Source organism: Pongo abelii, chromosome 18, assembly GCF_028885655.2.
Source record: "Pongo abelii isolate AG06213 chromosome 18, NHGRI_mPonAbe1-v2.0_pri, whole genome shotgun sequence".
Classification (NCBI taxonomy): Eukaryota; Metazoa; Chordata; class Mammalia; order Primates; family Hominidae; genus Pongo; species Pongo abelii.
In genome coordinates, this window is record NC_072003.2 from 53,474,758 (window position 1) to 53,501,676 (window position 26,919).

At 44.0% G+C, this 26,919-nt stretch overlaps 1 long non-coding RNA gene across 1 annotated transcript; it reads right to left on the reverse strand.

The window, feature by feature from the left end:
- Positions 1-394: 394 nt before the first annotated feature.
- On the reverse strand, positions 395-26,911 carry LOC100938374 (uncharacterized). The gene is made up of 3 exons (XR_151834.3): positions 26,614-26,911; positions 1,677-1,803; positions 395-651 (listed from the first exon to the last, which is right to left on the reverse strand). It is a non-coding gene; the product is annotated as an uncharacterized LOC100938374 (long non-coding RNA).
- Between the last annotated feature and the right edge of the window lie 8 nt (positions 26,912-26,919).

A 26,919-nucleotide genomic window follows, 5' to 3' on the forward strand; every position in this document is an offset into this window, starting at 1 on the left:
GGGATTACAGGCATGAGCCATGGTGACTGGCGTAGCAGCCAGAATTTGAGGCTTCCTTGACTTTAAGAGCCCACCCTAAAAGTCTGAGGATATACACCCTCGTGAGAATGAAGGAGTTCCACCAGAAAAATAGTTGATAACCACACCCTTCTAGAAAAGGGGTTCACTCGGCTACACTCCTAGTTCTTGAGAAAAAATAGGAACAGAAAGGAAATTATTATTGTTTAGACCTTCTGGCTTCCAGAAAATTTATTTGAAAGCACCTAGGGTGGCGTCTGGCACATGGTGGGTGCTGAGAAATCGTCAGGGGGATCTGAGTTCAGGGCCTAAAAGCTAGTTCTCGGAGCAAAACCTTCCTTGATGCCAGCCATCCAGCAGAAAAGAACAGGATCCATTTTGCAGCTAAAAATCATTTATTTGCCTTCAGGCTTAAGTGTCAATAACAATTGTGCTAATAATAACAACTCATTTTAATGCAATAGGTAATTTATTGATGTGTTCCCATTGTGAGCCTCAGGACAACTCTGTGAAGGAGCTAGAGATGAGGAACAAGCCTCGAGAGCCAGAGGCACCGGGGCACTGGGAGTGCAGCCTGCCCTGCTTGACACGGAAGCTGGTGCTCCAACCACCATCCCTGCTTTGCAAGCCTAGCTGGGGAAAAGAAAAATCCAGAATTATAAGATGTCATCCCTCAAGGGGCCAATGGCCTAGTTGAAGAAACAAGCAAACCTTTAGGGAGGAGTTGCAGGTACTGTAGGACTCAGATGTCAGTGTAAATGTGTGTGCAAGTGTGTGATAGTATGTGTGAGAGTGTGTGTGCGAGTGTGTGTGTGTGAGTGTGAGTGTATCTGTGTGTGTGAGTGTGTGTGAGTGTGTGACTGTGAATGTGTGTGTGAGACAGTGTGAGTGTGAGTATCTGTGTGTGTGAGTGTGTGTGCACACATGTGTGTGTGTACAAGCGGGTGGGAGCAGGCTGCCCCGCTGGGAAGAAACAACTACGTCTGTTCTCTTTTTCTCCCATCCTCTGTGACTTCACTCAAGATTCAAAGTCCCAGGGAAGATTCTGATTGGTTGATCTGGAGTCATGTACACACCCATTAGGCAGGGAAGGGGTGTGGCAACTTGATTGACTGTCCTTCAAGACTACACACAGTGCGGGAGTGTTAGGTAATTCCCCCACACAAATCCAATTACTGTTATGGAAAGAAGATGGAATTTATTAGGGGAGGTTGAAAAATAAGCAAGCATCCACTATGCAAGACATTGTCATGCCTGCAGATGTTTACCCCATCCTCTACGGCTCCACAAGCCAGGCAGAGCAGGTGGCACTGGAGAAGTGGAAGCCGAGAGAGGGAAGTGACTTGCCCAGGTAACACACAGCATCCACCTTACTCCCATGCCACCACCTGCCCCACCTTGCTGTCTCTCAGGCTGCACAGCCTGTGGGTACTTGCTCTGGCCACCCAAGGCCTGCTTGGCAAGGTAGGGGCTGAGGTGAGCCCAAGACAACAAGGGACATGCCTTACCTGCCCCAGGCTGGAGGCAGAGTGGGCCATGGGGTCCAGGCAAGAAGAAGGTGTTCTTTTTAACAGCTTCCTAACAGGGACAGGCAGTCACCTTCTCCCACCTAGAGATCATGGATCTCCGCCCAGCGTGGTACCTGCTGTGACTCTTACTTGCTGGAAGAAGAGTCTGGAGATGAGGGCATGGGTGACAGTGGGCTGGGGCCCCAGGTGAGCAGAGCAGGTTAGGAAGGTCTGGTTCCAGAACCCAGGAGAAGAGCAAAGTTGACCTTGTTCCATCCTGCAAAATTATCAGCAGCTATGAAATGTTGGCTTCCTAAGACGGGGAATAAACTTTCCAAAGTCCCTGCCTATCTAAAGCAAATAGCCCTGAGTCGGAACTTCTTCCTTCTCCTGGCTCCAAGGGTGGGTCAGAGGCCAAGAGAGTTCTGTTCCAATTCTAGTTCCGTCACTGACTAGCCGTAACCTCGCGCTCATCTCCCTGGATCTCATTTGTACAATTGGAAGGTTGAATTAGAAAACAATTACAGTTAAAATAATATTAATATTAATGAGTAACACTGCCCTAAGTGCTTGAGGCAGAGAACAGCTACCTGTCCACCAAAAAGTTGAGCTTTTTCTGCCATAGTGTAGAGTTCACCCTGGGAGGCAGTAACCCAGCCAGGGTCTCCATTTCCCAGGCCCTTGTGTACAGGCGCAAAACAGTAACATTTTCTGGCTTTTGGCTACTATGAACAGTGCTGCTATGGACATTTGTGTACACATTTTTGTTTGCACATCTATTTCCAATTCTTTTGGTTATATATCCAGGAGCGGAATTTCTAGATCATATGATAATTCTTTTTTTGGGGTTGTTTTATTTATTTATTTGTAGTAGTCCATTTTCTTTTCTTTTTTTTAATTGTACTTTAAGTTCTAGGATACATGTGCACAACGTGCAGGTTAGTTACATATGTATACATGTGCCATGTTGGTGTGCTGCACCCATTAACTTGTCATTTACATTAGGTATATCTCCTAATGCTATCCCTCCTCCCTCCCCCAACCCCATGACAGGCCCTGGTGTGTGATGTTCCCCACCCTGTGTCCAAGTGTTCTCATTGTCCAATTCCCACCTATGAGTAAGAACATGCAGTGTTTGGTTTTCTGTCCTTGGGATAGTTTGCTCAGAATGATGGTTTCCAGCTTCATCCATGTCCCTACAAAGGACATGAACTCATCCTTTTTTAGGGCTGCATAGTATTCCATGGTGTATATGTGACACATTTTCTTAATGCAGTCTATCATTGATGGACATTTGGGTTGGTTCCAAGTCTTTGCTATTGTGAGTAGTGCCACAATAAACATACGTGTGCATGTGTCTTTATAGCAGCATGATTTATAATCCTTTGGGTGTACACCCAGTAATGGGATGGCTGGGTCAAATGGTATTTCTAGTTCTAGACCCTTGAGGAATTTCCACACTGTCTTCCACAATGGTTGAACTAGTTTACAGTCCCATCAACAGTGAAAAGTGTTCCTATTTCTCCACATCCTCTCCAGCACCTGTTGTTTCCTGACTTTTTAATAATCATATGGTAATTCTATGTTTAATTTACTGAGGAACCACCAAGTCTGATTACCACTTTGTTCCAAGATGCATACAACTTTATCATAAGACATTCAGAAAATGCATACACACATAACAAAACATTAAACATTTGCAAAAACAGGTAATGGGCTGAGTTTGGTCCACAGGCCACAGTTTGCCTCTGGTATAGGGAATGCCAACAATATTCTTTCTCCAGATTGCCAGGTAGTAACATTTACTAATCACTCATTTAGGAACATTCACTAATCTGTACCTGCCCTGTGGGGGAATGCGGCAGGGTCCTGGATTTTACTGTTTAATTCTTCCAGCCAATATTTATTGAACGTCTCTTGTGTGCCAAGTGCTGAGTTCTTCTCTTCTGTGAAAAACGGAAGTCCAGGCTGTGCCCACAAAATTACATTCCAGGGGCTGTGGCTGATGCAAGTAAGCACAAGGCTATGGCAGCCAGTAAGAGGGCATCTAACTCCAAATGCAAATTTCTGGCGGGTGGGAGGGTACAGACACACAGAGCAAAACAGGTTGTTTCCTTAACTGATCTCTCAAGTTGGGGTAACCTGTGAAATCTTATTCATCTCTACATTCAGAGGACCCAGCCCACTGCCTCTTTCTCCTTCCTGAGACCAGAAGCAGAGACATTTAAACCCTAGGAGATGACAGTCGTGGAATGGAGGGATTCCAAACCACCCAAATAATCACAGGGAGAAAAGTTGCCTGCTGACTAGGAACACCCTCCTTGAATTGTCAGGTGAGGGAGAAAGGTTTATTGTGTTCAGCCACTGAAGTTGTCAGGACTATTTGTTACAGCATCTAGCATTACTCTAACTAATAAAGTGCTTTTTGCACATCATCTCACTGAAGTTTCTCAAAAATCATATGAAAGGGAGGTTTGAATCATCCCAGGTTTACTTACAAGGAAGCTGAGTCTCAGAGAGGTTAAGTGGCATGTCCAAGGTCACACAGCTAGTAAATTCAAGAGCTTGAACTCTAACCTGGAGAAGTCTATCCTCAAAGCCCATGCTTTGGGCGACTCTCTCTGTTAACAAAGGGCTCCACTGGCTCTGATTCTGATCGATATATCATCCAGCCCTGCTGTCCAGCTCAGGCAATGGAATCCAGGAAGAAGAAGGAGGCAGCCCTGTCCTGGAAATTGTATTAATGGGATGAGACAGGATTTCCCCAGGGCAGGGGCCTGAAAGCCAGAGGCCAGGCAGAAAAGGGCAGTCATCCTGGCTTAAAGAGCCAGCTTTTCCAGGGGTTTGGAGAGTGCTGTCTGCAGACCTGGGCAGAACCACACACCCCAGACCCCAAACTCTTCCTTTACAGGCTGTGGGAGAGAGATGGCAGGCAAGCTCCAAGCAGGAGGACTCCCAAGGTACCTTTTCAGTTCCTGCTCCCTTGAAAATGTTTTTCTTTGCAGGTCGGAGAGGTACTTCTCTCTTTGTAGCCAACATGTCCAAGGCTGACAGGCTAAAACTGCTTGCTTGCTTTTAAGTGTCAGGAGATGTAAATAGTTTTAGTCTTCAGTGGTTTCTGATTGAATATCCTTTTGAAGTAATGATAGCTATAATTTAAAGCAACAGTTACCATATTTTCCTTGCTGGCTGGCCGTCTTTGAAGCACTAAGTATAAATCTGCTTAAAATCTTAAAATAGCTGTAGCTCTGTCTCAATATTCTACCAGGAGCCAGAGAGATTCGGCCCCTAATTGCCATCATCTGTAACTAATATCAGCAGCACAGCGGGCTTGTGACAAGGTGGCTGGGAGAATTGCTCTGACATGGACAGGAAGGTGGAGGCAGAGACATGGTCTCCCTTTGGGGATCTTGGCTTCGGTTGGAGTTCGGAAGAAACCCGTTCTGAAATTAGGACCAAATGGGCTCTGGCTGTTGGAGATTTTTCAGGATGATTTTTTCCACCCCCAGCCCCCCGCCCTTCTGGGAGCCTGGGATGGAAATGAGGGGGCCTCCTTGCAAAATCAAACTCAGAAAGCTCAAGAATTGGTGATGACCTTGTTCTAGCCAACAGGATTCCCAGGGACCACATTTATGCCTCAGATAAAGCATTTTGAAAAAGAATGAGGGCCGTGGAGATTCCAGTGCGGATGATCACCAACAGGAAATAATGCACAACCATTTCTACTACACATCGGCAAATGCATTTGAAATTCAGTTTAAATTTTGACTTGGTTGCCTTTTCATTCATTTAAAAGTATTAATTCACTTGACAAATACTTATTGCATCTCTGTGTGCCAGGCATTGCACAAAACAGTCAGCAATCCCAGCATTCGCAGGGTTTATGATAAGCATGATATAGACAAGATGGAGGATGATAAATGCCAGGGAGTAAAATCATACTGGTAAGGAGCAGGAAGTACTGAGGTTTGGTTTTAATCAGGTTTGTCGTTGAGAAGGTGGCATTAAAGTGTGACATTAAATGGCATTTCTATAATCCCACTTTTGTATACACTTTTAATTATATAGTAAATGTATATATTTAGGCATTCTAAACAATTCTAGTAGGAAACATTCAGAACAGTTGACAATGTTTATCTTTGAGTGCCAGGACTATTTGTGATTTTAATGTTTTCTTATGTGTGTATGCATTTTCTAGATGTCTTATGATAAAGGTGTATCCATCTCAGAAAGAAGTGGTAATAGGACTTGGTGGTTCCTCAGTAAGTTAAACATAGAATTAACCATAGGATCCAGCAATTCAACTCCAAAGAGAATTGGAAATAGATGTGCAAACAAAAACGTGTACATAAATGTCCATAGCAGCACTGTTCATATAGCCAAAAGCTAGAAACAATACAAATGTCCGCCAATGAATGAATCAATGACTTGTGGTATATTCATACAATGAAATATTATTTAGCCATAAAAAGGAATGGAGTCCTGATTGTGCTACAACACAGAAGAATCTTGAAAATATTAGGCTAAGTGAAAGAAAGTAGACACAAAAAGTTGCATACTGTGTGATGTGATTTTGTTTCTACAAAATGTCCAGAATAGGCAAGTCCATAGAGACAAAAAGCAGAAGAACAGTTGCCTAGGCTGAGGGTGGGAGTTAGGGGAGGGGGGAATGGGAATGGGGTATGGGATTTCCTTTTGGGGTGATGAAAATATTCTGGAACTTAGGTAGTGGTGATGGCTATATGACATCGTGAATGTGAAAGTAGATGTCACTGAATGATAGACTTGAATGCGAGATAATGGTTATAATGGCACATTTTCTGTCATATATATTTTACTACAATAAAGAAGTGGTCATTGGAGGAGTTACTGGAAAGACTTGGTGACTGTAGATGTCAGGTAACGGTTGCCCAGGAGGTCTTTGCCAGGTGACCAAGTGTCAGGTGCAGGGAGACTTGGCAGAAGCACTGTTAGAAGCATTCATGACTCCATTGAACCAGTATTTACCAACCACCTCCTTGATGCCATGCATGGAGGCCACAGCCTTGGGCACCCATAGGCCTGCTCTGCTGTGATTCCAGTGGGGAGCTCCCCTGGGGACCAAGAAGTCACCCCATGTGGAGGTGTGGAGTTGGAGTGAAGCTATGTGGGGCTGAGCTGTGGACTCGGCAGCTTCCACCCTAGCCCTGACATGCTTCTCTCGGCTGAGAACACACATCTTAGAAGACAGTCCAGACAGACACACTGAGAGGCCACACCAAGTGTAAGATGGGAGCCAGCGGGAAGAGAGCTGGGTGGCTGTGGAGCCCATTCAGGCATGGGTCTCCAACCTCCGGGCCACGTGATCGTGGCCTGTTAGGAACTGGGCCACACAGCAGGAGTGAGCAGTGGGTGAGAGAGCAAAGCTTCATCTGTATTTACAGCTGCTCCTGATCACTCACATTACTGCCTGAGCTCTGCCTCCTGTCAGATCAGCAGGCATTAGATTCTTATACGAGCTTGGACCCTATTGTGAACTGTGCATGTGAGGGATCTAGGTTTCCTGCTCCTTATGAGAATCTAATGCCTGATGATCTGTCACTGTCTCCCATCACACCCAGATGGGACTGTCTAGTTGCAGGGAAACAAGCTCAGTGCTCCTGCTGATTCTACATTATGGTGAGTTGTGTAATTATTTCATTACATATTACAATGTAATCATAATAGAAATAAAGTGCACAATAAATGTAATGCACTTGAATCTTCCTGAAACCATCCCCCCACCCCAGTCTCTGGAAAAATTATCTTCCACAAAACTGGTCCCTGGTGTCAAAAAGGGTGGGGACCACTGCATTAAGGGATTAATGTTTTTCCCAGGTGATTTTCAGAGAGGGCAATCTGGACATCAGTAATTGAGAAAGAGCCTGTGTCCCTAAAACCAGGGCACTCTAGTCTTCCTTAGAAGACGTTTCCAGGCTTTTTAGCATGGTGGCAGTCAAGATGTGTTTTTACATGCAGAGGGAAGGGAGAAGACAGGCCATTTCCTCTCCCCCAGTGCATGTGGCCAAGCCCTCTTTTGATATCTGCCTCCTTACTCTCACCTCCCCAAGAACCTGGACACCAGCCCCTGTGACTCTGCCTCCTCTGTGCACCCTGGGACTTCGCCTGTGCTCCTGGCCCACGAGAGCTTTCTGGGTCCAGCTTATTTCATGCTGAGTCAGGCCAAGATACAACAGAGTGAGGCCCCAGGCAAGCTGAGAGCCCTTGGCCCATTCCTCTGTTGTCAGGACTCCTAGAAGGCCATGGCGCAGAATTCATTTATGCAGGGGCAAAGCACTCAGCTCCAATGAGAAAAGGCAAAGCCTTGCTCCCGTCTGGGTTCCACAGATGTGGGCAGGTGCTGGACTCAGTGGGGGCTTGAAGCCCGCTCTGGCCCCAAGAGAAGTCTCCCTATCCTGGGACGTAGCTGGATGAAGCTGTCCCACCACACTGGGGGTGCTCCCGTGTTGGCCTGTCCCCAGCCAGTGCCTCTCCACACTGCCTTCTGTGTACGTGCTCTGTGCCCCAGCCAAACCCAACTCCACACTGTCCTGGAACAGCCCCTGCCCTTTCCTAGCCCCTGGCCCTTGTACTTCCTGTTCCCTCTTCCTAGCATGCCCTCCCCCAAAGTGCCATCTGTTGAAATCCTAGCTGCTTCTCGTCTCATCTCAAATGCCACCTCCCTGTGTGCTCTTCCTCCCTCCCAGTGTGTTCTTGCTCCTGTGCCCCATCCAGCGCACCTCTTACGGATGCCCCAGCACTCTGCCAAGTACAGACTTCATTTGTGCTATTCTTGGGCCATAAACGAATCCCACAGAGCCCTGTGGGTTAGAGCATAGCTTTAAAGTTGGATGGCCTGGGGTTTAAGTCTGGACCTCAACTTAGGCAAATCAAATCACTTTACCTCTCTGCACCCCAGTTTTCCCATCTGTAAAATGCTAATGATGATAATCACGATACCAGCCTACAACACAGGCTTCTTCTGAGGATTAAATGAGATGATGTGTGCAGAGTGGAGCCACGACTAGGGTGAGGCAAGCGAGGTGCCTACAGTGCAAAATGTAAGGATGCCCTCCATGAAAGCACCACCCGAAGGTGCTTGGCCACCTGAGGGCACATGAGGATGCCCTCCCCCAAAAGCATCCTGGGGATGTGAGAGTGCAGAGTGCCTTCCGAAATTTTGCATCTCAGGTGCCTCACTTGATGCATTTGGGCAGCAATTTCATGACAGTGTTGATGACTGGAGATGGAGAATGGTGCCATATTCTACCGCAGTCGTGGGTCTGGCAAGGTGGAGGCAGCAGGTATGAGCAGGACTATTAGAAGGCCATGGTGCAGAATGCATTTATGTAGGGACCAAGCACTCAGCTTCTGATGCGGTATTTCCAACCTCAAATCCTCCTGCCACCGCTCACGATATATGTGACCTTGGGCAAGTCACGTAGCCTCTCTGTGCCTCAGTTTCTTGATCTTCAAAATGGGAATAATATTAGAATTAGAATTAAGCAAGTGCCTGGACTGGAGCCCATGAGTGACGGAAGCACATATGTGCATTGAGAAATCTTTCTATTTGCAGGGAGTAAGATGAATTATAGAGAAATAAAGGCAGGAAGGTGCCTGGGGGCAAGAGGCCGGGTTAGTCATAGGGAGAAGGAACAGGGTGGGAAGTGTTGAGAGACATAACGGAGATAAGATCTAATGAACTTGGCAATTGATTAGATGGAGAGGCCAAGGCAGTGCAGGGATGGGGTGGGGTGGGGGTCGGGAGGGGTGAGTAGGGGATTAATAAGTGGGGGAGGGAAGAACCTAGGAAAAAAGTGGTGATGTTATCAGAGAGCCGCATTCTGTAATGAAATTGGGCTCAGCATGTTGAGTTTGAGGGACCGTGGGAATTGAGGCTGAAATCCTGGAAATAGGAGGATGTGGCTCTAGTTAAAGGTAATTGGTATAAGCTTGCCTGTCACCTTTAAGATAGGTTTCTGATTTGTACATCCTGAGGTCTTGGAACTGGTTATTAAAATGCAATCTCATATTTTGCAGAGCTGCCTTATCCTAAAGATGAGGTAAAGAATTGTGGTTTCCTCTCTTACAAGTAAAGGTAGTGCTTCCCAAAATATATTCTACAATTGGGTGTTCTAGGAAAAGAATATTTTGTGGCCAAATAAGTTTGGGAGGCATTCAGTCAAACACAAGTAAATATGTTGCTTTAATGCAGGACTTATCAGGGCCTTGAATATGCTAATGTGTTTCGTGCACTCTGGAGAGGAACCTGGCATGTAATAGTTCTCAAACTTTCCTTCTGGCAGAACTATTTATTCATTTGTCAAGGTACTCATTCCTGAAAGCTAAGCTGTCTGGATTTAGGGTGGGGTGTGGGGGAGGGCTCCAGGTCTTCAGATCTTGGAGCAGAGTTTCACAGACATGAATGTGCATGTGTTAAGGTGGAGCCCAAGGCCCTGGGTTTCTAAGTTTCCAGGTGATGTGGATGATGCTGGTGCACAGATCACACTTTGAGAAGGACAGTCTTAGAACGCTGCCTTCCTCAATTGGCCAATGACTGCTCAGGCCAGAGTGGGAAGGTACAGCCCGTTATTAGTGGCGTCCCATCCCTCTTACTCCATTCCCAAGGCCTGAATCTTAGTTACTCACAGGTCGCAATTGCCTTCCTTTATGGAGCATGGGGGAGTCAGAGAGCAATGGAAATCCAAAAAGCTTCCGGCTGGGTGCAGCGGCTCATGCCTGTAATCCTGGCACATTGAGAGGCCGAGGCAGGCAGATTACCTGAGGTCAGGAGTTTGAGACCAGCCTGGCCAACATGGTAAAACCCTGTCTCTACTAAAAATACAAAAATTAGCCAGGCTTGGTGGCGGGTGCCTGTAACCCCAGCTACTTGGGAAGCAGAGGAAGGAGAATGGCTTGAACCCAGGAGGGAGAGGTTGCAGTGAGCCGAGATTGTGCCATTGCACTCCAGGCTGGGAGACAAGTGTGAGACTCTGTCATAAAAAGAAAGAAAGAAAAAAAAAGGTTCCAAAGAGGAGGAGGGAGAAGATAGACGCATGCAACCGACTAACCAAATATTTTGTTTATATTATATTATATTATATTATATTATATTATATTATTATATTATATTTTAAGACAGGGTCTCACTCTGTCTGTCACTCAGGCTGGAGTGCAGTGACACCATCATAGCTCACCATAGCTTTGACCTCCCAGGCTCAAGTAATTCTCTTGTCTCAGCCTCCCGAGTAGCTGGGACTACAGGCATGTGCCACCATGCCAGGCTAATTTTTTAAAAAATTGTTTATTGTGGCCGGGCATGGTGGCTCACACCTGTAATCCCAGCACTTTGGGAGGCCGAGGTGGGCGGATCACGAGGTCAGGAGATCGAGACCATCCTGGCTAACACGGTGAAACCCCGTCTCTACTAAAAATACAAAAAAATTAGCCAGGCGTGGTGGGGGGTGCCTGTAGTCCTAACTACTCGGGAGGCTGAGGCAGGAGAATGGCTTGAACCCGGAAGGCGGAGTTTGCAGTGAGCCGAGATTGCGCCACTGCACTCAAGCCTGGGCGACAGAGTGAGACTCCATCTCAAAAAAAAAAATTGTTTATTGTAAAGATGGAGTCTTGCTATGTTGCCCAGGCTGGGCTTGAACTCCTGGGCTCAAGGGATCCTCCTGCCTCAGCCTCTGAAAATGCTGGGATTATTGGTGTGAGGCACTGTGTTGGCCTTAGCGAACCAAATCTGAATAAGCAGCCTCTGAAATGACGTGCTGACTGCCCACCTGTCCTGTAGATGGATTCACGGTTGTGGGCAGATGTGAGTGTGGCACCGGGTTGATATCGAGCTCAATTCTGGAAATGGTACAGCGGTTCTGCCTAGGGCGGAGGGGTGAGTGTGTGTGTGTGTGTGTGTGTCTGTGTGTCTGTGTGTGTGTAATACTTCTTTCAAAATGCAAAAATCATCTTAATTAGATTTAACAGCCCTCCCATCCCTTATTTAGAGTGGAATGTGGGGCCCAGGCTCTGCTTTCTTCCAACATGGGGAAGCAGGGCAATGAAAATAAACTTTGCTTTTACTGTGGCTGAGAAGCGAAGGGGGAAATCTGCATCTCAACCAGTGGATGCTGTGTGCCAGCAGCTGTCTTTGGACATGATCAAGTCTTTTGTAGGATGAAGACTTCTGGGGACTTGTGGAAGACCCACACCAGAGGACACCCTCCCATCGAAGCCGCACTTTTGAGCTTTTGAAAGACCTTCTGCCAAAGGACCTGACTTTTTTTTTTTTTTTTTTGAGACAGGGTCTCACTCTATTGCCTAAGGTGGACAGTGCAATGCAGTGGTGTAATCATAGCTCACTGTAACCTCGAACTCCTGGCCTCAAGCAGTCCTCCTGCCATGGCATCTCAAAGCGCTAGGATTACAGGTATGAGCCACAGCCTCTGGCCCACACCCAACTTTTTAAGACTAAAGATTTGGGGTCAGACAGCACTATGTTTGGATCCTAAATCTGCTATTTGCTGACTCTGTGACCTTGGGCAAGCCTCATAACCTCTCTGAATCTCATCTACAGCAAAATGGGGATAATAGCTGCTTCCTACACCCATGGAATGGTTGTAAGGGTGAGATGAGAGAAGGCATATAAAGTATAGGAACCTAGTAGGTGTTCAATTAATAGCAGGTTTTTTTTTTGGTCTTATCCAAGAATTTAATGAGTAAGAACTAAGGTGCTTACTCAGACACATTTGTTTTGTCAAACTGACCACTTTCTGATACTTCAAACATCCAGAGAAGAGCTTTTATGGGCGTCTCAGAACACCCCAAGGGGAAAGGGAGGGCAATTTCCAGAGACTGAGACGTGTCCAGGGCTGCACAGCCAGTGGTCACTGGGACAATGCTAAATTATAGGTTGACATCACTGGAGTCCTGAGTGTAAGGAAAGTGATTCCTTAATGAACAGCCCTTTGGGGATAAAACTCCCTTAGACCCAGCATGTTAGGGCACAAAAAATGGAAACTTTCCATATCTTGATGTGCAGTGGCCTCTGTGGGCCCCTGGGCCTGTCATGCTGTCTGGTTCTACCTAACAAACGGTTAGGAGGATCGACCCTAAGAAGCGTGGAAAATCCCTTACCTGTGGTTTTCTACCCTTTCTCCCTGCGGGGGCTGCAGCTCGGCATCTCCCAGGAAGGTGTTTGCCCTCCTCCTTTCTCTAATCATCCATCCAAGTGGGAGAAGGGTCTGGTAACCAGACATGAACATGTAGGGAAGGACTGACTGAGAACTTTCATACTAAACAACATGATAGTAACTATTTTTAAAAAAATTGAGACAGGGTCTTTCTCTGTTGCTCAGGCTGGAGTGCAGTGGCATAATCATGGCTCACTGCAGCCTCAACCTCCCGGGCTCAAGCAATCCTCTCACCTCAGCCTCCTGAGCAGCTGGGATTACAGACGTGCACCACCACACCTGGCTAGTTTTTTTTATTTGTAGAGATGAAGTCTTGCTGTATTGCCCAGGCTGGGCTTGAACTCCGGGGCTCAAGTGATCCTCCAGTCTCAGCCTCCCAAAGTGCTGGGATTATAGGCGTGAGCCACCACACCCAGCCATGGCAGTAAAATCTCTCCTTTAATTCTCCCCACAGCTCCATGCTAGAAAGCAGACTGTGGATGAGAAAGCTGAGGCCCCAGAGGAACAAAGTGACTTTATGGTTGTCACACATAAAGCTGGGGTGTGAACTCAGCTCCATCACGCTCCAAAACCCTAGAACTTTTCACCGAGCCACTGTGAGAGTCCCATTTTCCTTGTTCTGGAGCAGAAATCCAACAGCTCAGTCCCCACTCCTCCTACCCAACTGAACCTCATCCCTCTGCAGCCTCCATTCCCAAACTCACACATAAGCACTTTGCCTTTACTGGAACTCCTGACATCATTCTTTTTGTATGTAATGCCATTTTGTATGACAGCCCCTATTCCCTCTGGGATTAACCTGGGCACTTTTTTAAAGTCTCTTGATACATTTTCTTCTCTAGGTGACATTGAGTACATTGTTACTTTCATCTCTGGTGAAAGACAGTGGCATCTGGCTTTTGGGTTTATCTCCTTTGCTTGTTGAAGGATCATTGCTATGGTTTGGCTGTGTCCTCACCCAAATCTCATCTTGAATTGTAGCTTCCACAATTCTCATGTGTCATGGGAGGGACCCAGTGGGCGGTAATTGAATCATGGGGGTGGGTCTTTCCCATGCCATTCTTGTGATAGCGAATAAGTCTCACGAGATCTGGTGCTTTTATAAAGAGGAGTTTCCCTGTCCAAGGTCACGTCTCTTGTCTGCCTCCACATGAGACATGCCTTTCACTTTCCACCATGATTGTAAGGCCTCCCCAGCCACATGGAACACTGAGTCCATTAAACCTCTTTCTTTTGTAAATTTCCCAGTCTCAGGTATGTCTTTAGCAGCAGCATGAAAACGGACTAATACAATCATTGTATTTTCCCTTCTCGTGAAAACACCTGTCCCTCCTGGTGGCTTGTATAACAGCGTGGCCCAAGTGAATGCATTCTCCTGGACATTTCCCATGGAGCTGGCGGCCATCACTCCAACTGGTCCCCAAGTTGGGAGGGCCCTATACTGGTTCAGAACTATGAGAATGCACCTCAAATTAACCCAAAGTACTCTGGGGAAAGAGGTGACTTTTTAGGTCACCCTCATAAACAAAAGGTATACTGGTTGTATAGTAGTGATGGAAGGAGTGACAATTTAATTGTAGTAACGTGGTAGGGATTGCTAGTTGCCCAACCAACACACATTTTCCCTCTCCTCCTCAACTAAAGAACCCTAATTGCGGTTCACACCTGTAATCCCAGCACTTTGGGAGGCCGAGATGGGCGGATCATGAGGTCAAAAGATCGAGACCATCCTGGTCAACATGGAGAAACTCCGTCTCTACGAAAAATACGAAAATTAGCTGTGTGTGGTGGCATGCACCTGTAGTCCAAGCTACTTGGGAGGCTGAGGCAGGAGATTTGCTTGAACCCGGGAGGCAGAGGTTGCAGTGAGCCAAGATAGCGCCACTGCACTCCAGCCTGGTGACAGAGTGGGACTTCGTCTCAAAAAAAAAAAAAAAAAAACCAAAAACCAAAAAAAACAAAAAAACCCCTAGTCACTGAAGGTAGTGGTGTGACCAGCTACAAGACTATTTTCCCCAACCTCCCTGTAGCTATGTGACTGAATTCTAGAAGATAAGATGTAAGTGAAAGTTGTTGGGAGACACTTTCAGAATGTCTCCATAAAACAGTAACAGCTGAAGAAAGCCCTTTTTGATCTTACATTCGTTTCCTTCCTGGAACACAAATGTGATGGTGGGAGTATCAGCAGCCATTTAGATCATGAGGTAATTAAGTATAGAAATAACATACTAAGAATGGAAGAATAGAATGACAGAAGGAGCCAGGCTCCCTGATGAGCCACAGTGACAACCTGAACTTCTTGCTTCTGGATCTTTTTTTGTATGGCTAGCAGTAACCTATTACATATTTCTGTTATTTTGAGTTTTCTATTACATAAAGTTGGATCTAATCCTTACTGATACGTAACATTCAAAAGTAGCTAACCTTCCCATAATGTGAGAATATGTATGCGCAAGGTATTAATTGCTACATTATTTGTAATTGCAAAACACTGGAGACAATCCAAACACCCACACACGAGAGTAGTTAAGTGATTATAGTGTATTCACACAATGGAGTTCTATGCAGCTGTGAAAAAGAATAAGAATGATATCTATGGACTTACCTGGGATGACTCCAGGGCATACTGTTAAGGTAGGGTGTTACCTTTTGTGTAAGACGGGAGGGGAAATAAGAAAATATACACATATTTCCTCATTTGTGCACGAAAAAAACCCAGTAGAACTAGCAGGATATGACAGAAATAGTGAGATTGGTTAGTTACAGGGGTAGGTGGTAACGAGGCTGAAAGCAGAGAAGTAATGAGAGGGAAAGGACACTACTCTTATTATATTTTTTCATATAGTTCTGACTCTTGGAACCCTGTTAAGATTTCATGCATTCAAAAAGAAGGAAAGAGAGAGAGAGAGAAAGAGAGGAAGGAAGGAAGCAGGAAGGAAGGTATGAAGGAAGGAAGGGAAGGAAAAAAGGAAGGAAAAGACAACAAGGAGGAACAAAAAAAATCTTAAAATGAGATGTAAGTAGAAACAAATGAAGTCAACTGTATTTCAAATGAAACACGCAACCACATTGAAAGGAAGGTGGAGGTGGGAGGGGGACTGAACAAGTGACTGGAACACAGTGCTTGGAATAAGGACTAAAGAACCCTGAGTTTTATTTGTTTGTTTTTGTTTTGTTTTTGTTTTGAGACAGGTTCTCCCTCTGTCACCCAGGCTGGAAGGCAGTGGCGCAATCACAACTCACTGCAGCCTCAACCTCCTGGGCTCGAGACATCTTTCCACCTCAGCTTCCCAAGCACCTGGGACTACAGGCACATGCCACCACACCCAGCTAATTTTTAAATTTTTTTGTAGCGATGGAATCTGGCCATGTTGCCCTGGCTGGTCTCAAACTCCTGGGACTAATGAGTCTTAAATGCTAGATGGGAGGTTTCTTTTTTGCAGATGAATAAATGATGAATTCTGAAAATACTGACTGTATTCTAGGATTAAGCAAAAAGTAAATGTATTGTGCATAGTGGGAGCCAGGTTTCTCACTGATGGGAAGAGAGTTACCAATACGGGAAGAAGAAAGATCTAATAAGCTCTGCAGTGTTGAATAGGAATTGCAGGTACCAGTGGTTTTTAATGTGTATGTGTGCATATATATATATATATAATATATATATATAGAGAGAGAGAGAGAGAGAATGTATGTATACCTGTGTATACATATATTTGTATATATGCATATGTATCTATTTGTAATGCTTGTGTATGTTTATGTACTCGTATATATTTATATCTGTCTATCAGTTGAGAGGGAAAGATGATAAAATGTTTACATTTAGGGCATCTGGGTGAAAGGCTTATAGAAATTTTTTTTTTGTTATTAAACTCTAAGTTCTGGGTTACATATGCAGAATGTGCAGTTTCATTACACAAGTATACATGTGACATAGTGGTTTGCTGCACCCCTCAACCCGTCTCCTACATTAGGTATTTTTCCAAATGTTATCCCTCCCCTAGCCCCCCGACCCCCTGCAGGCCCTGGTGTGTGATGTTCCCCTCCCTATGTCCATGTGTTCTCATTGTTCAACTACCACTTATAAGTGAGAACAAGCAGTATTTGGTTTTCTGATCTTGTGACAGTTTGCTGAGAATGATGGTTTCCAGCTTCATCCGTGTCCCTGCAAAGGACATGAACTCATCCTTTTTTATGGCTGCATAGTATTCCTTGGTGTATATATGCCATATTTTCTTAATCCAGTCTATCACTGATGGACATTTGGGTTGGTTCCAAGTCTTTGCTATTGTGAATAGTGCCACAATAAACATATGTGTGCATGTGTCTTTATCATAGAATGATTTATAATCCTTTGGGTATACACCCAGTAATGGGATTGCTGGGTCAAATGGTATTTCTAGTTTAGATCCTTGAGGAATTTCCACACTGTCTTCCACAATGGTTAGACTAATTTACACTCCAGCCAACAGTGTAAAAGTGTTCCTATTTTTCAACAACCTCTGCAGCATCTGTTGTTTCCTGACTTTTTAATGATCGCTATTCTAACTGGCATAAGATGGTATCTCATTGTGGCTTTGATTTGCATTTCTCTAATGAACAGTGATGATGAGCATTTTTTCATATTTCTGTTGGCTGCATAAATGTCTTCTTTTGAGAAATGTCTGTTCATATCCTTTGCCCATTTTTTGATGGGGTTTTTGTTTTTTTCTTGTAAATTTGTTTAAGTTCTTTGTAGATTCTGGATATTAGCCCTCTTTCAGATGGATAGATTGCAAAAATTTTCTGCCATTCTGTAGGTTTCCTGTTCCCTCTAATCATAGTTTCTTTTGCTGTGCAGAAGCTCTTTAGTTTAACTAGATCCCATTTGTCAATTTTGGCTTTTGTTGCCATTGCTTTTGGTGTTTTAGACATGAAGTCTTTGCCCATGTCTATGTCCTGAATGGTATTGCCCAGGTTTTCTTCTAGGATTTTTATGGTCCTAGGTCTCACATTAAGTCTTTGATCCATCGTGAGTTGATTTTTGTATAAGGTATAAGGAAAGGGTCCAGTTTCAGTTTTCTGCATATGGCTAGCCAGTTTTCCCAACACCATTTATTAAACAGGGAGTCTTTTCCTCATTGCTTGTGTGTGTCAGGTTTGTCAAAGATCAAATGGTTGTAGATGTGCAGTGTTATTTCTGAGTCCTCCATTCTGTTCCATTGGTCTATATCTCTGTTTTGGTATCAGTACCATGCTGTTTTGGTTACTGTAGCCTTGTAGTATAGATTGAAGTCAGGTAGCGTGATGCCTCCAGCTTTGTTCTTCTTACCCAGGATTGTCTTGGCTATGTGGGCTCTTTTTTGGTTCCATATGAACCTTAGTTTTTTCCAATTCCATGAAGAAAGCCAGTGGTAGTTTGATGGGGATAGTACTGAATCTATAAATTACTTTGGGCAGTATGGCCATTTTCACAATATTGATTCTTCCTATCCATGAGCATGGAATGTTTTTCCATTTTTTTGTGTCCTCTCTTATTTCCTTGAGCAGTGGTTTGTAGTTCTCCCTGAAGAGGTCCTTCACATCCCTTGTAAGTTGAATTCCTAGGTATTTTATTCTCTTTGAAGCAATTGTGAATGGGAGTTCACTCATGATTTGTCTCTCTGTTTGTCTGTTATTGGTGTATAGGAATGCTTGTGATGTTTGCACATTGATTTTTTATCCTGAGACTTTTCTGAAGTTGCTTATCAGCTTAAGGAGATTTTGGGCTGAGACGGTGGGGTTTTCTAAATATACAATCATGTCATCTGCAAACAGAGACTATTTGGCTTCCTCTCTTCCTATTCGAATACCCTTTATTGCTTTCTCTTGCCTGATTGCCCTGGCCAGAACTTCCAATACTATGTTGAATAGGAGTGTTGAGAGAGGGTATCCTTGTCTTGTGCCAGTTTTCAAAGGGAATGCTTCCAGTTTTTGCCCATTCAGTATGATATTGGCTGTGGGTTTGTCATAAATAGCTCTTATTATTTTGAGATACATTCCATTGATACCTAGTTTATTGAGAATTTTTAGCATGAAGGGGTGTTGAATTTTATTGAAGGCCTTTTCTGCATCTATTCAGATAATCATGTGGTTTTTGTCATTGGTTCTGTTTATGTGATGGATTATGTTTATTGATTTGTGTATGTTGAACCAGCCTTGCATCCCAGGGATGAAGCCAACTTGATTGTGGTGGATAAGCTTTTTGATGTGCTGCTAGATTCGGTTTGCCAGTATTTTATTGAGGATTTTGGTATCGATGTTCATCAGGGATACTGGCCTGAAATTTTCTTTTTTTGTTGTTTCTCTGCCAAGTTTTGGTATCAGGGTGATGCTGGCCTCATAAAATGAATTAGCAAGGATTCCTTTTTTCTATTGTTTGGAATAGTTTCAGAAGGAATGGTACCAGCTCCTCTTTGTACCTCTGATAGAATTCAGCTGTGAACCTGTCTGGTCCTGGACTTTTTTTGGTTGGTAGGCTATTAATTATTGCCTCAATTTCAGAACTTGTTATTGGTTTATTCAGGGATTCATCTTCTTCCTGTCTTAGACATGTGAGGGTGTATCTGTCCAGGAATGTGTCCATTTCTTCTATATTTTCTAGTTTATTTGCATAGAGGTGTTTATAGTATTCTCTGATGGTAGTTTGTTTTTCTGTGGGGTCAGTGGTGATATCTGCTATATCATTTTTTGTTGCATCTATTTGATTCTTCTCTCTTTTCTTCTTTATTGGTCTGGCTAGCTGCCTATTTTGTTTATTTTTTTCAAAAAACCAGCTCCTGGATTCATTATTTTTTTGAAGGGTTTTTATGTCTCTATGTCCTTCTGATCTTAGTTATTTCATGTGTTCTGCTAGCTTTTGAATTTGTTTGCGTTGCTTCTCTAGTTCTTTTAATTTTGATGTTAGCGTGTCAATTTTAGATCTTTCCTGCTTTCTTTTGTGGGCATTTAATGCTATAAATTTCCCTCTAAACACTGCTTTAAATGTGTCCCAGAGATTCTGGTACATTGTGTCTTTGTTCTCATTGCTTTCAAAGAACATCTTTATTTCTGCCTTCATTTCATTATTTACCCAGTAGTCATTCAGAAGCAGGTTGTTCAGTTTCTATGCAGTTGAGCGGTTTTGAGTGAGTTTCTTAATCCTGAGTTCTAGTTTGATTGCACTGTGGCCTGAGAGACTGTAATGATTTCCATTCTTTTGCATTTGCTGAGGAGTGTTTTACTTTGAATTATGTGGTCAATTTTAGAATAAGTGCAATGAGGTGCTGAGACGAATGTATATTCTCTTGATTTGAGGTGGAGAGTTCTGTAGATGTCTGTTAGGTCCACTTGGTCCAGAGCTGAGTTCAAGTCCTGAATATCCTTGTTAATTTTCTGTCTTGTTGATCTGTGTAATATTGACAGTGGGGTGTTAAATTCTCCCACCATTATTGTGTGGGAGTCTAAGTCTCTTTGTAGATCTCTAAGAACTTGCTTTATGAATCTGGCTGCTCCTGTATTGGGTGCATATATATTCAGGATAGATAGCTCTTCTTGCTGCATTGATCCCTTTACCATTATGTAATGTCCTTCTTTGTCTCTTTCGATCTTTTTTGGTTTAAAGTCTGCTTTATCAGAGATTAGGATTGCAACTCCTGCCTTTTTTCACTTTCCATTTGCTTGGTAAATACTCTTCCATCCCTTTATTTTGAGCCTATATGTGTCTTTGCACATGAGATGAGTCTCCTGAACACAGCACACTGATGGCTCTTGACTCTTTATTCAATTTGCCAGTCTGTGTCTTTTAATTGGGGCATCCTAGAAATTATTTTTACAATTCTTGCAACTTTTCTGTAGATCTGAAATTATGTCAAAATAAAAAAAAAATAAAAGAAAGAAACCAAAGTGGTGGCCCATTAGAGTTGGTGCTGAGACTTGAGCTAGTCCTTCTGGCCCCAGTCAATGTCCTGCTTCTTCTTCTTCTTTTTTTTTTTTTTTTGAGATAGGGTCTTGCTCTGTTGCCCAGGCTGGAGTGCAGAGGTGCAATCACAGCTCACTGCAGCCTCAAACTCCTGGGCTCAAGTGATCCTCCTGACTCAGCCTTTTGAGTAGCTGGGACTACTGGTACACGCCACCATGCCTGGATAATTTTTTAAATTTTACTTTTGTAGAGATGGGATCTTGCTGTGTTGACCAGGCTGGTTTCAAACTCCCAGCCTCAAGTGATCCTCCTGCTTCAGCCTCCCAAAGTGCTGGGATTACAGGTGTGAGCCAACGCACCCAGCCAATGTTCTCCTTCTTGTCCCACAGACTTCTCCTCCTGGCTCAGTGTGGATCTACCAGGAAACTTCAGGTTAAATCTACAGTGGGCAAATGTGTTTTCTAAACCTGTTCTTATTCATCTATGGGTAGGATCCCTGAATGGAGTGCAGGGAGAAGGAAAAGAGAAGGAGGCGGTGCCCTTCACAGGAGGACCTTTCGGTTGCTGCTGGAACATGAGGTGAGGGGTTTCTGTCTGTGTTCTGGAGTAGACTAAGGTAAGGAGACCTGGACCAGTCTTTGAGGGGCATCTCTGTAGTCTTATCTTCCTCACTCACTCCTTTTCTGTCTTCCCTAAACATGTGCAGAGAGGTTTTTTTTTCAGTATGATATATCCCTCCTCCAATTTCTTTTCTCTCTGTATCTTGGATGATGATATTTCTCTCATATGCTTCTCATATTCAGAAATGTTGCTTCTCAAGAATTTCAACAGTAATTCAATGCTATGGCTGAAGAAAACAAGGAACAAGCTTCTCCCCTCCTCTGCCATTCCTCCCCTCTTGGTTTGTAAGCCTGTGTTCAGTCAGAGCTCCTGCTTTTGGAGCATAAGTGATTACAACTTGGCAATGGTGTCAGGCAGAACTGGGTTCAAAACTTCATCTGCCCCCTTGGACCTCAGTTCTTCACCTGCAATGTGGTCGTGATGATGGCATTGACCTCACTGAGTGGTTTTGAGAATGAAATGAGATAAGCGTGTAGGTATTTATCATCGTGCTCAACAAGTGTCAGATGTCAGTAGTGGCAGCACAGTCAAGTGTGGTGACAGTGTGCAGCAGCACAAAAGATGAGTCATCGAGCGGGCCCATTGTTTTCCTGAACCCAAACTCATCTGCCCTGGAATTGTGTTTAACCAGTGAGTGCATTTGTTACTTCAGAGGCCCCTCTGAGAAAGATGGATTTATTCTGCTTGGCAAATACCCTTCCCCCATGTCCCCACACAGTGTATAACTCATGGCTCCCTGCCGTGGCCTGGGTGTGAGCCGCAAGGCCTCCATCTTTCCCAGACGTGGTACTGAATCATTGCATTGTAATTTCCCAGAGAGCATCTTCTTCCACTGCCTCTCATTGGTTGGTGTTAGGCAGAAGCAGTTTGCTGGTGTGGCAGGGAGATTGCCTGCTTTCTGAGGGGGAAACAGCACCAGGATTTTATAAGCTTCATGCAGGTGTCTCTTCAAATATTACCATTGGTAATATTTGAGTCCTATTTCTGTAATAATAGGGATACAGGTACAACTCCTAGAAACTGCCCAAATAATAAAGTTCTAGAACATAACTATTTGAGGGTACAAAAGCTTCTTATTCTTTTGGGGAGGTAAAATTATATGTATTTTCAGCAGGACATCCTATGCCAAAACTATGCAGCAAGAATTCACTCTCCGTGGCCATCCTTGTGAAAAATATTCACAGCCATTCGTATGGATGAGTTTCTCTCAATTTCTTCTTCTCATGTTTGTGTCTGCTTGGGGTGTGTGTGTGCACGCACTCATGCACACTCATGTCTGTATTTTTAAACAGCGTGTTTGTGTATTGGCCAATGTGGCACATCTAATGACTTTCCTGGGATAGAATTCACATATTATGCAATTCACCCATTTAAAGTTTACAATTCTACAGCATGTAGTATATTCACAGAGTTGTGCAACCATCAGCACAGTCAATATTTTGGAACATTTTCATCACTCAAAAGAAACTATGTACCCATTAGCAGTTGCCCTCATTTCCTCCCAGTCCCTGTGACCCTGGGCAACCACTAATCTTCTTTCTGTCTCTATGGATTTGCCTATTCTGGACATTTCACATAAACAGCATCATATAATATGTGATCTTTTGCAAATGGCTTCTTTCACTTAGTATGGTTTCAGAGTTCACTCATGCTGGAGTATGTATTAGTGCTTCATTCCTTTTTATGGTTAAATAGCATTCCACTGGATGGCTATACCAACATTGCTTATCCATTCATCAGTTGATAAACGTATGGGTTGTTTTCATTTTTGGCTACTATGAATAATGCTGCTATAAATATTTATGTACAAGTTTTTTATGTGGACATATTTTTATTCATTTGGATATATACATAGAAGTGGAATTTCTGGGTCATAAGGAAACTATGCTTAATTTTTTTTAATAACTGTGAAACTGCTTTTTAAAGGCATTATATTATTTTGCATTCCCATCAACATTGTATGAGGGTGACAATTTCTCTATATTCTTGCCAACGCTTGTTATTTTTCATTTTAAAAATTATAGCCATCCTAGCGGGTGTGAAGTAGCATCTTATTGTGGTTTTGATTTGCATTTCTCTGATGGCTCCTGTTGTTGGACATCTTTTTATGTGTTTCTTGGCCATTTGTATGTTATCTTTGGAGAAATGTCTATTGAGATCCTTTGCCATTTTCACATTTGTTTGTCTTTTATTTCTGAGCTGTATTAGTTCTTTCTGCGTTCAAGATATGATTCCCGTATCAGATATATAACTTGCCAATATTTCCCTTCCTTCTGTTGGTTATCTTTCTACTTTCTTGGTTCTATCCTTTGCACACAAGTTTTGTATTTTGATCTATTTCTTCTCAGGTTTCTTGTGCTTTTGGTGTCTAAGAAGGCTTTCCTTGGCCCAAGGTTACAAACATTTATATCTATATTTTCTTCTAAGGATTTTATAGTTTTAGCTCTTATCATTAAGTCTATGGTACATTCTGAGTTAATTTTTGCATATGGTGTGAAGGGATGCAACTTCATGGTTTCATATGTGGATATTCAGTTAGCTCTGTTTTTATTTTTAATTTATTTTTATTTTTATTTTTTTGCTTTTGAGACAGAGTATCGCTGTGTCGCCCAGGCTGGAGTGTAGTGGCGAGATCTCGACTCACTGCAATCTCCATCTCCCAGGCTCAAGTGATTATCCTGCCTCAGCCTCCCTAGTAGCTGGGATTACACGTGAGTGCTACCACACCCGGCTAATTTTTGTATTTTTAATAAGACAGGTTTTCACTGTGTTGGCCTGGCTGGTCTCAAACTCCTGACCTCAAGTGATCCGCTTGCCTCAGCCTCCCAAAGTACTGGGATTACAGGCGTGAGCCACCGCGTCTGGCCTCTCTGTTTTTAAAATAAAGAAATAGTTCCATGTCAGTTGGTAAATAGCACTACCCTGAGATCCCCAAGTGTCCCCTCTTCTGCCCTGGCTCTTCCCTGGGACCTCCTGGAGATTCCCATGACTCATAAGCCAACCTGTCAATGCCAGGCACAGGAGAATGTCTCAGAACCTTGCCCCCTTGGTTCTGATTGCTGGTTGGTTGCTGGTTCTGATGCAGTTGAGGCCCCAGTCACTAAATATTTCCAATGTCACGTCTATGCATTGGTGTGTGTTAGGACACATTCTCAGGGTTGGAGATAGTCATAGCAATTCAGAGATGCCCCATAACTTGTCATTAACAGTCATTTATTCTATATTGTACGTTGATGGGGCATTGTTAGAGCAAAGACGAATGCCAGCTTTTCTGTAACTATCACACCAGTGAGGACTGGCACAAGAGTGTCACACAAGCTGAAATGAGCTTAGCAGTTGCACAAAAGCCTCTGGGTCGAAGATCTCAGCAAATATTCCACTGTAGTTTCTCCACAGATGAGCTTGTAGCCCACCTTTTGTTCCCATCCCCTCTGAGGAGCAGGGAGATTAGTTTTGCCTAACACGGATTGGGCAGAGGAGAGCTGTGTGGGTTCCTCCTCTGCTTCTGTTTAGGGAAGATGGCCTGATTCTCCTGTTGCAAAGTGACCATTCACAATTTTGCAGGATGGAAAGGGCTTCCATTCCTTGCAGGATGGAAAGGTTAGAGAGTCAAGCCAACTTCCTTAGAAGCTTCTAGTTTGCAGATCCATCTTCCTTGGTGCCTGGGACCTCTTATTCCCCAGCCGCAGCTCACTGGGCCACTGAGAGGGAATCTATCCGTCCCTCAGAACCAGCCCTACTTCCTCCAGCCTCTCTGTCCCTCCCACACTGTCCCTGCTCAGTCTCCTCTGCTGCATTTTCTCGGTTCCACATTTCTGGGTAATTATATTTTTGGCAGTGGCCCTCGTGCGTGCTGTGAAGAAAGCAGTTGAGTCTGTGGCCTTTTCCCAAGTACTGTGTCCAGCAGGGCCATGCCATCCTGTTCTTCTGCTGTATTCCAGGACACAAAGGTCAGGGGCCCTGCCAGAAGAACAGAGCCTGGTGTGGAGACCTCCTGGCCTGACCGTTATGTAGGCAAAAAAGGAGCATCTTAGGAGAATCAGTGAGAGTATATAACAGGGCACCCCAGTCCCAGCCTTGCTGGCTGACCCCATAAATAGTCTCAATAGTGCCTGGTTTTGTTTGTTTGTTTGTTTGTTTGTTTGTTTCTGAGACGAGTCTTGCTCTGTCGCCTAGACTTGAGTGCAGTGGCGAGATCTCGGCTCACTGCAACCTCCGCCTCCTGTGTTCAAGCAATTGTCCTGCCTCAGCCTCCCGAGTAGCTGGGACTGCAGGCATGCACCACTATGCCTGGCTAATTTTTTTTGTATTTTAGTAGAGATGGGGTTTCACTATGTTACCCAGGCTGGTCTCCAATTCCTGAGCTCAGGTAATCTGCCTGCCTTGGCCTCCAAAAGGCTAGACAATTGTGACTTAATATTTGGGTGGGGGTCAGGAGGAGCTGGATATATATTTAGGGCTCTCAGTTGTGGCAAGGAGATGATATAGGACAATTAAAAATAGAGTGACTGCTGTCTTCAAACCATACTCTCATACTGACCTCGTATAGGAAAACACAATGCCAAGTCTGTCATGGAAAAGCTGAATAAAGGACAACTCTTACTATCTTTTATAATTGCTAAATTTTATAATTGCATATAAACAGTTACAATATTTGATAATTATTAGAATATTTTTACAAAATTATATTTTTTATGAGTGTAGTTGATGATTTATTCTTATTTTATGAAATATTTGCAAAGTGATTTTCGTAAAGACCTAAAAGACATTTTTAGGAAACATCTAACTTTATTGCTGAATTCTGAAGCAGCAATGCATTTGGTGAATATCTATTGAGTGCTTATTAATACTGGGTCCTGGGATGTACCCAGTACCAGGATAGTCTCTCAGCCCCGAGATGCACCCCTCCAGCTCTGGTTCAAGTGTGAATGAAGAACACGGATAGAGGGTCAATGAAGAGAAGGGGGAATGTCAAGCTGGCTTTGGGCAAAGTATGAATCCCCCGGGAGTGTCCCACATCAATGCCATCCTTCTGCCCTTTGCCACACTCCATGCCATTGGGGTCTGGATTTGCCAACCATATGTGCCCAAACTTCTTGAATCAGGGCACCGAGAGCTCTATGGTACCCAGTGGCATCCCAGCAGCTACCAAGGCCACAGGGTGAATATAGGCCCTGAATTAACCATTTTATTTGAAAATCTTTACAGCATAAACTACCTTCATAACAAGACACACAGGAAAATATCATGGAGTGTGATGCAAACTCCTATATGTTTAAGATAAAAAGTGAGACCAAAAAGAACCTTTCTTCCAGTGACGGGCTACTTTGGGTCTGACCTCAGATTCTTCAAGCCAGAAGTTCACCCACCCCTTTTCCTAGGGACAGCTTGAGAAGTTGTGGCATCTTCCATGCCCATTTCTAATACAGGATCAAATGGAGACTGCTAGGTCTGGAGGGCTTGCGAAGGGCTGAGAGGTGGTCCAACCTTGATTTCAGCCTGTGCTCAGTCCCAGCCCTGCAGACTGGCCTTTGGAAAAATGACTGATTGCTTTCCCTTCTTAACTCCTCCCAAACCTCTTCACAGATCTTCTTCCTCTAAATCTCCTGTACTCCCCTCCTTCCGTGATTGTGTCTGCCTGATC